The sequence below is a fragment of the Podarcis melisellensis genome, assembly GCF_964234715.1.
Source record: "Podarcis melisellensis genome assembly, chromosome: 7".
Lineage (NCBI taxonomy): Eukaryota > Metazoa > Chordata > Lepidosauria > Squamata > Lacertidae > Podarcis > Podarcis melisellensis.
This window is the reverse complement of record NC_138539.1, coordinates 70,730,148-70,745,207: the sequence shown is the minus strand read 5'-3', so window position 1 is coordinate 70,745,207 and position 15,060 is coordinate 70,730,148. Positions and strand designations below refer to the sequence as shown.

Sequence of the window (15,060 nt, the reverse complement as noted above, 5' to 3'; positions counted from 1 at the left end):
CCAAAATGATGGGCGCTCCTCCCAGGATGGCCACATTAAACGCTATCTGTTCGGTGTGCCTTGCCACTCTCATTATCATCGGGACAGTCTGTTGGCTAACTTCTCCCCCCAACAGCTCTCTGCCGTCAATCGTAGTCACCTGCAAGGGGTTACTTAAAGGGATAGTCTGTATCTGGTGCTCAGCTGCAAACTCCTTACTCATGAAATTACAGGAGCTGCCTGAATCCAAAAGCGCCTTGACCTTTAGTGGGTGTCCGTTTGGCAGTTCTAGTAACACCTCTATCACTAAAGCGGGTCTGGGGGGTTCTGGCATGGGCACTTTCATTGCTCTTTGGCCTGGCTGCTGTGCCCCAACGGTGGCAGCCAGGCGTTGGCTTTTACTTGCTCCTTGCCTTCCTCTTCCTCTTTCCCAACAGCTCCTGCCATCCCTTGCCATTCCTTTCTTTGTGGGCAAACTCTGGCAAAGTGCCCTGGCTGTTGGCAGAGATAACATCTCTTGGCGCTCTTTCCCTCCTTCTTCCGCCCTTCACTGGGATTTGAAACTGCGCGCGCCCGCGCTGTTCCAACTTCCATCGGCTCTGCCGGCGGGAAAGGTGGCTCTGGAATGTCTGGAATGCGGAACTCCCTCCAACGGTCTCCTTTCCCTTCCCGCTTTTCCATAGCCCTCGCCTCCTGGCGCGCTCCTATGGCCAGCGCAGATTTGGTTAACTGGTCCATAGACTCCGCCCTGGGGCCCCGGGAAAGCTCATCTTTGACGGTTGAAGAAAGCCCCTCTTCGAAAAGCATTTGGATGGGCTCCACCGATAGATCCCACCCCAATTTGTGAATCAACATGGTAAATTCAGTCCAGTACTCACGGACAGATCTGCTTCCTTGCTGGCAAGCCATTAACTGCCTTCGCACCACCCCCTGCTCAATATCGCTGGAAAACATCAGGTCCATGGCACGAAAAAACTTCCTCGTGTCCTTTAAGATCTCATTATTCGCTGCCATCAGGGGTCTAACCCAATCTTTCGCCCCGGATTCGAGATGGCCAATCACATACGCCACTCGCGATTCCTCGTCGGGGAAGTCATCAAACTGCAAGTTTAGAGCGTATTGCATCTCTGTTCTAAAGGCATGATAGTTCCTGGGATCCCCCCCGAATTTCTGCACCAATCCTGGCACCTTTCTGGCGAGCGGGGTGGTTTTCTCCTTTCCCTTTTCTGCATCCTGCGCCCTCCTCTCCTCAAGCCTCGCCGTTTGCATCGCCAACTGGATCTCCAACGCCCTGTACCTGTCTTCCAGGCTTGGACCTCCTCCAGCTGCTCCTGCTCCCCCGGTTTCGGCTGGGTTGCTCATGATGCCTCTCCCTGCACAAGCTGGCTTTCGGTGACTTTCGGATTGCTGTGATGGGACGATGAGCTGCTTGTGCGTAAAATGCAAGTCCCTCAGAGTTTGATCAGGCTTTCAAACCTCTGCCTGTGACGGAGCCCCTCCAGCATGGCTGCGTCAATCACTAGTAGAATCCGAAAGTGGCTGCTTTCGGAAACGTTTCCAACATAAAAGCTCCTTAACGGAAACACGTCGTCTGGCCTCTCGGCGTGACAGTTTCCGTCGAGGTGTGGGTGTCCCTATAGGAGGTCCTGAGACCTCCCCACTGGTTTCGCTTGAAGCGTCTCTGAGCCATCCCTCCGACTCACTTTCCCTTGGAGTTCTTGCTCGCCCTCTACTGGTTCCCTCTTCCGCTGCTACTGCTCTCTCACCCTCAGTGAGCCTTTGCGCCTCCGGCGCTTTAGATGTCAGTTCCCTGACAGGTCTTATTTGTTAGTTGCCATGCATAGGATTGCACCGCAAGTTGCATTTTGTTAAGCGGCCCATAGGAAATTGTGTTTAGGATTGCAGAGTAAATGGGAGGTTTCTTTCAAAAGAACATCTGTAACCAGCAGTAATGAAGCATTGTGTTATGCTTACTTGGGACTGTTATCGATCAGCTCCCTAAGCCGGTGCTACTCACAGAACTGGCTGCAGGGAGCCCATTAACCTTGCTCTTCTAAGGCCCCCCTTGGTGCTGGTCGATTCTGATTTTGGTTGATAGTCCTAATGGAGTTGGATGTTCTCTTTCTATAAAGGACTTTTCCATGTACTATCACGGCACATTAAAGGGACTTGGTTTTTTGTTTACATAACACTGATGATATTAAGGTACGCATAGGCAAGATAATAACATTAAGGTTGTAAACCATCCATATTTTATTTACTGGTGACAAAGACGTACTGTAGGGTTGTGCAGCAAGATTCAGCTTGAACCTCAATTAATTGTTGCTCTTGTTTAAAAAGTCTACCTTAATTCGAAGCACTTGGAGGGGCTGCCCTATTTATCACGGAATCCGAGACCAAATTCATTTTAGAAAAATGACATGTCATCCCCTGTCCTGTTACTATGGGGATAGTCAGTAACTTTCCCCACTTTTTCTAAAGGAAGCTTACAAAATATTTTAAATGCAATAAAATGCACAATGATACAATAGTATTTATCGCTTAATATTTTAAATCTCTGACTACAATTGGCATATATGATTTCCTTCCAATAAATGCCTACTACAGTCAACACCTTGAATCCCTAATGCCTCCATTTTGGAATGTTTCGGCTCCCAAACGCCGAAAACCCAGAATTAAATTCTCCGGTTTTCAAATGTTTTTTGGAAGCTGAATGTCCGAAGCGGCTTCCGCTTGAGTGTAGGAAGCTACTGCAACCAATAGGAAGACACACCTCGGCAGGAAAGCAGCAGAAATATAGATGTATGGACTGCGGCCAATCGAGAAGCATGGGTACCCCTCACAAAAATTTATAATCTGGTAAATAATTGGATTTTATGATGTGGATTGATATAATTTGGACTAGTTGGTATGATATGTGTAATTTGGAAATTCGGTAAATGGAAACTTAATAAAAATCATTAAAAAAGAAAAAGAAAAAAGGAAGACACACCTCGGTTGTCAAACACATTGGAAGTCGAATGGGCTTCCGGAATGGATTGCATTCAACAGCCGAGGTTTGACTGCATACTTATTACTGGGTGGGTGGGCAGGTCTTTCCTGAAGTAACCGAGTGATAATAGCAGCTATTCTTAAAAAAATAATTTTGTGTTGCTTTATAGGGATGTGATGTCTACTTGTTACTTTGCACGATAACCCACTCTGGTCATTGAAATGGATAACCTGCAGCCATAATTCCCCAGCCAGATGGGTGGGGTATAAATAATAAATTATTATATTATTATTTTAGTGATGTGTTTTCCATCAGCCTACTAGGTGGAGAAACAACTAATTGTACACTTTGCCATAATAAAAAGAAGGTGCTTGATATTTTGCTTGGTCACATCCACAACACACATCTAAAGAACATTTAATATGCATGTTTTCCCCTTCCCACAAGAATTATGGGAGCTTTAACTTGTTAAGGATGCTGAGAATTTTAGCTCCATGAGGGGTAGATGATGATGATTAAAATTTGTATACTGCCATATACCCACAGGTCTCAGTTTCCCATATTCGTTGAGGGAAGCTAAGTGTTTTAAATGAATGTCTGCCTTGTCTAGAATCCATTCCGGCGAACGTTTGTGGCAAACCCAGAAGTACAGGAACGGGTTACTTCCGGGTTTGCTTTCGTGCATGCGCAGACATGGTGCTTTGCCCTGCGTCCTTTTTGGCTAGCGGTCAGAGCTCTGGAACGGATCCCAGTCGCAAAACAAGGTACTACTGGACTATGTGCATGTGGCCAGTGGAATGGTAAGACCACAAATAAGTCATAGTAAATGACATGATGGGACAGAGGGGTTTACGCAGCTTCCCAGAAAGAGAGTTGCTTCTTCTTGGGAGTGGTGAGGAGATGGTAAGCTCAGTTTGGTACAAACACACCAGTGGAGGCAATCCAGCGTTCTTGCCAATGCATTTTCACTGTGCCACTCTCCCTGCCACCTACTGCCTACTATCTCTCCATCCTGGTAATCAGCAGTGGCTCACCTGAGGTCAGGTAAATATTTCCACCCCACAATGCCATCTGCCGCCGCCCATAATTTGTCATATTGAAATTGGCAACCCTATCATTAATTAGGCCTAAATGTGAGGCACGTGAGAGAGGTATCCGGTTTTGTTGGTTCATTTCATTCTTCTACAATTGATGGTTTGAATTTAGTCTATTTTCTCACTGACGTATGGTGAATTTTAACAACAACAACACAACAACAACAGGAGAACCTGTGTGTGGCAGTGGTAAGGGTACTGGACTAAGGCTGTGGAAGCCCAGATTCAATTCCCTACTTCATCATAAACCTCACTGAGAAATCTTGGGCCAGCGTCAAGGAGCTGTCCAGCAAGCCCAGGTCATCCACAGGGCAGGAAGGAAAGGGAGGCACAGAATGCAATGTTCCAGTTACAGATAGGTAGCCGTGTTGGTCTGCCATAGTCAAAACAAAAAAATTCCTTCCAGTAGCACCTTAAAGACCAACTAAGTTATTTCTTGGTATGAGCTTTCGTGTGCATGCACACTTCTTCAGATACACTGAAACAGAAGTCACCAGACCCTTCTATATAGTGAGAAGGTGGGGAGGGGTATTACTCAGAAGGGTGGTGGGAATGGGTGATGGGCAGATAGCTGTGATGAGCCTGTTGACGACTCTTAACGACTGCAATAGGTATTACAGGAAAAAGCAAGGGGTGAGAAGGTGAAAAGTGGCTTTGTCATGTATAATGAGATAAGAATCCAATGTCTTTGTTCAGACCAGGTTTCTCCATGGTTTTAATGCAATGTGTTTTCTATTAACAGAAAATAACTACACAGCAGAGTGCTCTGCCTTGTCTTTATTCAGCTGAGACATCCTGAAACTGATCACTGGCTCTGCCCTCCACCCTCCACCCTCTCACTCTGGATCCCTCCCAAGCAGACAAAGGCTGCGTAAAGGAGGTGGGCTCCTTCTCTGGACCTGTCTGACCCGTTCCTTGGCAATGTGCAGGATACTCCTCAAGTAGGGTGTCAGAGGGAGTGAAGAGCCAGCAGAACTGGGACTGGCTTGCTGCTGGGTAGCAAGGGCAACTTCTGACTCCTCTCTGCCTGAGTTTGTGCTCACACTGTGACTCTCAGCCTCTAACCCTGTCCTGGAAGGCCTTCCTTCTCCTGACCCTTGATCGTTCAACCCTTCTGCTCTCTGAGCACCTCCAAGTTGTCCCTTCTGCAGACTGCTCTTTAGTGTCCCACCACCCTGACCCGGGATCTAAGTCATCATCTGTGTCCTCCTTGGGGAGCTCTTGGGTGGGTGGTCTGTACCCTCCTTCCTCATTCAGCCAGTCCCTGACAACCAGTCACCATCAACCATAGCCCGCCCTGTAGAATGCCCTCCCACCAGATGTCAAAGAGAATAACAACTACCAGACTTTTAGAAGACATCTGAAGGCAGCCCTGTTTAGGGAAGCTTTTAATGTTTGATGTATTACAGTATTTTAATATTTTTTTTGGAAGCCGCCCAGAGTGGCTGGGGAAGCCCAGCCGGATGGGCCGGGAATAAATAATAAATTATTATTATTATTATTATTATTATTATTATTATTAGTATTACCCAGCCTATATAAAAGGAGGTTCAAATCCCCGCGACGGGGTGAGCTCCCGTTGCTCGGTCCCTGCTCCTGCCAACCTAGCAGTTCAAAAGCACGTCAAAGTGCAAGTAGATAAATAGGTACCGCTCCGGCGGGAAGGTAAACGGCGTTTCTGTGCACTGCTCTGGTTCACCAGAAGCAGCTTAGTCATGCTAGCCACATGACCCGGAAGCTGTACGCCGGCTCCCTTGGCCAATAAAGTGAGATGAGCTCCGCAACCCCAGAGTCGGCCACGACTGGACCTAATGATCAGGGGTCCGTTTACCTTTTATCTAAAAGGAGGAGATAGAACTGTGCATGCTGGCTTGAGCTCATTGAATGAAATGCCAAATGTAAATGAAATAAATGCATAAATAAAATGATAGCACTGAACATCTGTAGAATGCTTTCAGTTGTTTAAAGTGCTCTGCATGTTTCATCCTTACAACAAGCCTGCAAGGCTTGCCAATATTTCTAGCTACCATATATTACAGTCAGGGTGAGGGGGCACTGAAAGGGGATGGCTTGTCATTGGCTTGTCTCAGATGGCCTAGGGTTGTATGTAATGCTAATCCCACTCAAAGTTATGGACATGACCAACAGGTTCATTAACTTGCATGTTTCTACCCTGAGTGTGGCTACTGTTAAATACAACCCCTAGTGGATTCATGGTAGAGGAGTGATTTAAAGCAGTGACATCCTGATTACCTTGTTAGCAACTAAGGAATAAATATAAGTGGAATAATAAAAATAGGAGGTGCTGGCTTTTTGCAAGAAAATAGAGGGCATTTTCTTTTGGATCAGGTTGCTAACATCAAGGGAAGTTGTAATATGTCAAACTTGATGCATCTGATCTAATGGTGGTGATGCTAATTAAAAACGCAAAGCGGTAAGTTGCTATCAAACGCATGATACTTGATCCAGTGACAAATTCTTGAAAGATAATTTACTTTTTCTAATTAGCTAGGCTCCCGATTTTTTAATTACAAAATGTAATGCCAGATTTGGAAGAGGGAAAGAAATGGAGGTGCACAGGGCTCTAATTTGATTTACCATATCACAATATCTAATTATGATGTGTATCTATTAACATATTTGCATCTGAATTTTACAATTGGATCATCATGCTTCTGACCCATGTATTGGGTCAAAGACTTACACATTTTTCTATGAATAATCTGGCCCTATTAACTATCAAATTCTGTCTGAGGACATCTCTATCACCAGGGACAAAAGAACTCAGACAGAAACTTATTCTTAGCTGTCAATGGGTGTTTGCATAAAATCAAGATGCTATGGATGTTGCACTAGTATGGTGCTACAATTAAATCTGAAGCCTAAAGTTTCAGTGTCTCTTCCTATTTCTTTTTTTTTGAGTCAGGCTTTTTAGATTCATAGAATCACAGAACTGTAGAGTTGGAAGGGCCCCTGAGGGTCATCTAGTCCCACCCTCTGCAATGCAGGAATCAACTAACGAGTCCATGATAGATGGTGTCAAAGGGCTGTCAGGAATGCAGGTTCATCCACTGGTCAGAAAGAGGAGACACGCAGTGCAATCAAGTTTAATTTACAAAAAGCAAAAACACAAGAGTCCATCTAGGCTTATATGCCCTAGTTCAGTGATTGTCAAACCTGGCCCTCCAGGTGTTTTGGGACTACAATCCCCATCATCCCTGACCACTGGTCCTGTTAGCTAGGGATGATGGGAGTTGTAGTCCCAAAACAGCTGGAAGGCCAAGTTTGGCCGTCACTACCCTAGTTGAAGACGTTGCTGGGACTGGCCTCTGGCCGCTCCCTCCCACTCTAGCCCTCTCCCAATGGACTCATCCCAAGCAGCCACAAACTCTGGTGAGGGTGAGGGATCCACCTCTGGGCCTGTCTGGCCAATTGCTCAGCAGCATGCAAGGCTCTTCGTGATTTGGGTGTCAGTGGAGGAGGAGAGATGGCTGAAGAGGGGCTGTCCAGCTGTTGGGCAACTGAAGCAGCATCTGGCTCCTGCCTATCAAAGTCTGTGCTCACACTGCAACCCTTGGCATGCTACCCTGTCCTGGAACTGCTTTCACTCAGACCTCCTGCTTCCATCACCTCTCAGCTTGTTCCTTCCACAGACCAATCCTCAGTGTCCCACCACCACTGTCCTGGGTCTAAGTCTTCTTCCTCTGTGCCATCCTGGGGGAGGGGGTGTTGCTTGGGCTAGTGCAGGCATAGGCAAACGTGGCCCTCCATATGTTTTGGGACTACAACTCCCATCATCACTAGCTAACAGGAACAGTGGTCAGGAATGATGGGAGCTATATCTAGAGGGCCAAGTTTGCCTATGCCTGGGCTAGTGTCTCCAACCACACTCCATCATCCAGCTGGACCCTGACAGATGGCCATCTGAGAAACCTCCAATGAATGAGAGTCCACCACCTTCAAAGGCATGTGGGCAGAGGCAGGTGGGTACACTTGCCCCAGGGTTTGGAGGGCTAAGCTATCTGCGGACCCCCACTAGCAACCTGCATGACTTACACTGTCATGCCAAGAATGCCTCATGCCTCCCAGCCAGCCATGGGCAAAACGGCCATGGATGAAACTCTCATGCCTGTCTATACACACTGCAAGGTTTCAACAGCAAGTGTCAGGTTGCCAGGCAAGGCTTCCCTTCCCCCTATCTGTAGATAAAAGACTAAAGCAGTCTTTTGCAGCAACAAAGAGGCTCATTGAACACAACACAAACATTCAGTGTCCGTTCTCACTGTGCAGATGCTCCCAATTGAGTTCCTCCCACTTCCCTCTAGTTGCGTCTGTCTTCCCGTCTCCTCACCACGTGATCTCTTCACCTCTGAGCCTTCTGAAAGGCTACACTATCCAGACGTCTGGCTCTCGGGCTCATGGGCTGCACACTTTCTAGCGAGGGAGATTCAACAAGCTCTCTCTCTTCTTTTTCCTCTCCCCTTGGTTGCTCTTCTCCCAGCTCAGCGCAACTATAAGTTTCCGAGCAGTGTCTTTCCATGAACCATTGCTCTTTTCCTCAGACTCAGCCCTCCAGATTTTTTGGCCTACAACTCCCATGATCCCCAGCTACAGGACCAGTGGTCGGGGATGATGGGAATTGTAGTCTCAAAACATCTGGAGGGTCGAGTTTGAGGAAGCTTGCTCTAGGTCGATACTATCCTCCTGCTCCAGAGAAGCTTCAGGATCAGGCCCTTGCACAGAAGGAGAGAGGCAGGCTCCCACCATTCTTCCTCAGGGCAATACCGTTCAGTCTGGTTCCTGACCATAACCTGTGTGTACTGTGTACTGGTGCACAATGCTAAGTTAATTTAGCCAGTGGCGCTGCAATGGCATGTCTCATGGACTGTGAATCTGTTGGAGCCACATATCTGGCACCAGCATTATCGTGCTTTGGCAGACCTTGAGTTAGAATGAGGCATGTAGAATTAGTTTTGCAAGATAGCTGAGAATAATAATAAATACCCCACCCACCTAGCCGGGCCTCCCCAGCCACTCTGAGCGGCTTCCAATAGAATATTAAAAATACAATAAAACATTAAACATTCAAAACTCCCCTAAACAGGGCTGCCTTCAGAAGTGCATGACAGATACTTGATAGATTAGTGTAGAATCGAACAGTGCATAAAATGTTTTTAAACGTACTTTCTTTCTTCTCTCTAACAAGACTCCCACTTAACAAGACAAGCTCTGCATGGGCCTTGCTGTTTTTGGTTTGGTGAATCTCAAATTGTGAAGGCTAGTTAGATTAGAACATTGTACAACTGGCATCTCAAGTGTGAAGGTGGCATAAGGGCATCACACCAAGTTTCTCCAAGTGGATCGCATGCTTTCCAACAATTTCTTTGGGGTTAAGGTTACCATTAGAAGTGTGAATAGCATAGTTTTTCCCAAACCCTCTCCCTTGCCCCCTTGCTGCTGTTTCAAATGGCAGCAACTGCATTAGCAATCCAATCACCATTTATATCAACAATACCCTGCCCCTAGTGCCATTATTGGGCGTGGAAAGCAGGGGCTGCCACCCCACCCCCCAAATGGAGAGTATTGTGAGGAAATTCTGCAAAGTGTCCTTCTTTGGGGGTGAAGGGATAGGGGTGAATGAGAGAAATGAACATCTCAGAATTTTCTCAGAAAAAAAGTATTTTGGTAAACTTAGGCTTAGTTCTACTTCAGATACAGTCTGGTCAACCTTTAGAAATAGCCAAGACTTTTCAATTTCCTGTGCATGATGGCATTGAAATGAAAATTCAGGTTTTTTTCTGCTCAGAACCAGGTGTTAAAATAGAAAATGGGGAATTCCCTCAGCTTCCTCCAACATGGTACCCTCCAGATGTGTTGTGCTACAACTCCCATCAGCTTCACGCAGCATGGCTGATCATCAGGGATTATAAAGTTTTTAATCCAAGACAACTGGAAGACAGCAGACAATTTCCCTGCTGCATTGATTATTGCATGTTCAAAATGCTGTACAGAAAAGCTGTACTAATGCCCCCCTCTTCTCCCAGTTATCATCAAGTCATAGAAATGAGTTCTGCTGTGTCAGTTATTAAGGTGCCAATAAACTGAATTAATCTAACTGTGCAGGCATGCAGCCCAAATCTGGGAAAGGCTACTTTGTCTTTAAACTGCTGCAGAGGGGGGAATTAGAGATTTTTTAAGAAAATGACATGCAAAACAAGCTGCATATTCGTATGGGCATGTTTCAGTGGGAAAAACATGAAATATACACCCAACACTGAAACATCAGTTTCATTCACTTGTGCTAGCCCTATGAACAGTCCTTGTTAATCTGTCAGAAGCCTTTAGATCCCAGCAGTTGGAGAGTCATGCTATTACTGACCATTCATTTTGTATTTCTGCCATTTCTTGACTACTAATGGGTTTCTACCGATGCGTTGGTGTGAATTTGAGGTTTCAGCAGTGCTGGCAATTGAGATCGGAGTGCAATGCTGGTGGTGCACATTTAGGGGTCAATGTATAATAAAATTTCATGAAACATATAAACATTTGCCTTTTTTATTTTCTGCTGATCTGCAGCAATGGACAACATTGGATACTGTAAACTGCAATCTGCCTGTTTAGATATTTCACACCTGTCAATCAGAACCTCCCTCCCTGCCAGATGATAACATTGCTCAATAAGTAGTGAATTTAGTGGGTTTCAAATTTTGTGTCCTCGGGAACCATAGGAAATTGTCTGCCAGCAACCTTCTGTGTATCCTCTATGGAACCCTTGCGTGCCACACAACTCTGCAGGATAGAGTACAAATTCAGAATACAATTGTACCTTGGAAGTCGAACAGAATCAGTTGCGGAAGTCCATTCAACTTCTAAAACATTCGAAAACCAAATTGCGGCTTCTGATTGGCTGCAGGAAGGAAACTTCAGAAAACTAAAGGAGAAACCACAAGGGATCCTCTCAATCATGGGGAACCTTCAGAATTGAGAACTTTGTAATAGCTTCCTGTGGGAATTGCTCTTAAAGATTATCTATAGGAAGCTTGTTTAAATGGCAAGAAAGTTGTTGTTCATTTCCCAAATGCACAGGGAGATTCTGGAAGTAATATTCTATTTCCCACCCTAAATAATACAGCAGCTGCAAATGAGATCTACATTGTTATAAATGATCACTTTTGTCACCCATTAGGTGGCAAACACGCAACTTTAATATAATTCAAACTGAGCGGCATAATTATTTGATGAAACCAATCTCCATTGCTTATCTCATCCCCTAATTATAATGTATTAGTTTTACTCGTGATTATGGCAGGATTAGTTTATCCAAGCAAGAAATCAATAATTCAAACCAATAATTAAATTTCATGAGAAAGTTCCATATAAACGGGGACACCATGGTTAGTCACTTGCTGTCTTTAGTTAATGTCTCTCCCTGGGTATGGGGCAATCATCAGAAAAAATATATAAATGAAGAGAAGTGACTAATAAGTTACATCTGGGAAGTGGGCAAAGCAAAGTTCAAAAATCATGGAACATTTGGTATCTGTTAACATATTGTGCCTCCCCATCTCATGCCCCCACTCAGTTTTTGTAATGTGTGGCAGAGATGGCTCAGCGCTTGCAGTAGATCATGACTTGAGGTAAAAATAATAAACTAGGATTATGGGAAGCTGTCTCATACTAGGCCAAATTGTTGGTCCCTCTAGTGTATTATAGTCTAGACTTACTCAGAGAAGCATCCCATGGTTTCAGGCAAGATTATTTCTCTGCTCTACTTGGAGATGTCAGAGACTCAACCTGGGACCTTATCTGTGCAAGGTAAACATTCTAGCACTGAGATACAAGCACTTAATGCTTTTTAGACCCATGGGCTCATTTGCAAATCTGAGAAATTGTCATGGTCCACCATACAGATACATAAAACCAGTGCTTTTTTTCTTTAAAAAAATGTTTAGGGATACAGTGGTACCTTGGGTTAAGAACTTAATTCGTTCTGGAGGTCTGTTCTTAACCTGAAACTGTTCTTAACCTGAGGTACCACTTTAGCTAATGGGGCCTCCCATTGCTGCCATGCGATTTCTGCTCTCATCCTGAGGTAAAGTTCTTAACCTGAGGTACTGTTTCTGGGTTAGTGGAGTCTGTAACCTGAAGCGTCTGTAACCTGAAGCGTCTGTAACCTGAGGTACCACTGTACTGTCATTTTGATTCAAGAAAATTACTGGGAAATGAAGCCACCATCAGAGGTGGTAACATTGAAACTGACCAATCACCATGCTAGATTCCAACTCCTACTTCACACATTAAACACTCGCTTCCATCTGAGACTCAGGAAACACTGTTACAGGAAATGAGGCCGCCATCGGGGATAGCAATGGAAGTGACGATTCATCATGCTAGAGAAAAAACTAAAAATCTTATTTTTTTAAGTTTCTTCTCCCGTTAGATTCACAAAATGTTTAAAGGGATGCGTACCCTTGTGTCCTCCCCAGGAAAAAAAAAAGCACTGCACACAACACAACCAAGCACACACCACAGCCTATTCTATGCCCTACATCAAAAGACATATTTCAATTTCAGATGGAGGAAGAATGGAAAGGAATGGAAATGAAAATGGCCTTTCTGAGCACATTGCAGTTCATGTCAGTGTCACATCTTTTCATTCATACACCTGTTCCACCCTATCTTCACATTAATCTGTAACAACAACACAACTGAAACAGTCACATTTAAATATATAGTTACATTATTATGAAAGGAGCAAAAATATTTTATCTCTATGTGTGCATTTCTAATCATACTTTACATACACATTTTAGGGCAAAGAGCATACTACTATATTTCCTTGAGCCAAGAACAATATATTGCCTGATTCATATATTGCGGACCCATTTGCAGTGATCTACCCCACACCCCAGGGAGGAAGGCTTGAGCCAAGAAAGAGGAAAAACTGAACAAGACAATGTTCTGGGATTTAAAAATTTGTCGTAACTGTATTGATTCCAGATGTAGGTTAGATTTGGCCTCAGCATTGGGTGTATAACCCTCACAACCCCCCTGGTGGAGGGCCATCACATGACAGGGCAAGCCTGGGATTTATGGGTCATCTACAAGCTGCAGGTCTATACATATAACCCTCCTAAGCCACTGAAGGAAGCTTTATGGTCCATCTGCCACATGCCTTGACTTTTGGACAGAGACGTCCTACTAGACCCCTCTAATGGGGTACCTTTTAGAATTCCTGCTCCATGATTACAGTCATTGGATTTTTGTCTATCACATGATGTTTTGACTCCACAGAGTGGGAAGTGACGGAGACAGGATGTTTGTGTTACTGTGTTCCGTGAAGTGGGACTGTTGTCCTTTGTTTGTGTGTTTGTGTGTGTGTGTGTTTTGCTATCTGATGCTAGAGAGAGAGAGAGAGCCATGTTGCAATTTTCTCTGTGTGTTTATATGTAAATAAAGTAGATTAGCCAAAATGCTGAGTTGCTGAGGTCTGTTACGCATGTTGCACAAACTCTGCGGATCCCTAAGTGTGCCGGTGTCAGTTGGCATTGGTCGCTGTGATGTTCGGGCTGAAGAAAGCTTTTGAAGCTCCTGAACGATTGACCATGAGGGAGGGAACGTGCCATTCGGGTATGTCTCTGCCAGGGTCCTACTCGAGTGTAGGCTGAACTCCTGACAGTACCCTGTTACCACACAGTTCTGAGAAAGGAGTGACACACCACTTCACACAAACACGGCATGTTGTTAGACTAGAAGGATTCCACCAAAGTTGTGACTATTGCTGTGGGGAAGACAAAACCTCCAAACGGGGCCAATCTGTTGGAAGGAAAATTCATTCCCAGCTCTGAAAACCAGCACCCATTATTGAACCGCAATAAAGCTAATGAACGCAGTGTCCTAGAAGGAAAAGGTTAGCATACATAAACCAGCAACATCATTGAAGGGGGGGAGGGTACAGAGAGTTATTTTTTGGCTGAACACAGTCCTTGGGGTCGGCCTCAGTCAGCCTTTATAGGGTCCCAGCCCTGGATTCAAATAAACCAATGGTGTGATAGCCCACCAATCTCCAGCAGCAGGCCTGGGAATTCCCAATGGCTGGTTGCCTAGCCCTGACATTGCTCCCTAGGGGAAGAGGTCCGGCATGACAGGCTGCAACAGCCACAACAGCCGCCCATCCTGTGACTGGATAAGCAGCCATTTTGGTTTGTTTTAAATTGTTTTATTGAAGTTTAATGTTGTTGTAATTCACCCTGGGACTTTGTGGTGAAAGGTTGGATGGGAATTTCTTAAATAAATAAAATCAATAAGATGGTGGCTAGTTAGGCCCAAAGGACGGAAAAAGTATTTCTTGTGTTTTCCCCCTTTTCTGAAATTCTTTAAAGATAGGCTTGTGTTGCAGGTTTCTGTCTCACTGCATTCACAGGGTAATGCAATATTTACCATAACATGTCACTCTTATTGCAAGTATCTATGGAAACTAACTAAAATGGTAATATCAAAATTCTTTAGCATTACACATAGATACATACACACACAGAGAGAGAAATCATTTGGATTACTGAGAGGAAACTTCTAGCGCTTTAGGCTTTGGCACGGTAATTTAGAATTTAGAGAGAATTCTCTGCATGTTTTATTGAAATGCTCAGAACTGTCTGCCTTATTGTATGAAGACAAAAAAACTCCCAGGCACCTCTGAGACTACCCAGCCGTCTTACAACTGAATCTACAAAGCTATTGTAGTGATTGCAGAGTAAGCAGCAGTTTCATTGTTTTGTTGAAGCGCTCAGAACTGTTTTGTCTCCTGTCAGGGGCAATAGTTGAGCTCCGCCAGCGAGCGAGGCAGACTCGGCCCCTAGCCAAAAGTCTGGTGTGGAATTTAGGATGACTGGGACACTTGCTCCCAAGTGCAGCTTGGACAGAGACCCAAAATGGAGTACAAAGCTGTCAAAAGAATGCTAAATTGCATCAAGCTTTCTTGTCAGTTTTGCAACATTA

At 44.8% G+C, this 15,060-nt stretch overlaps 1 long non-coding RNA gene across 6 annotated transcripts in view; it reads left to right on the top strand.

The window, feature by feature from the left end:
* LOC309373833 overlaps positions 1–15,060 on the top strand; it is a 167,664-nt gene that overhangs the window by 78,011 nt on the left and 74,593 nt on the right. The window lies entirely within an intron of this gene.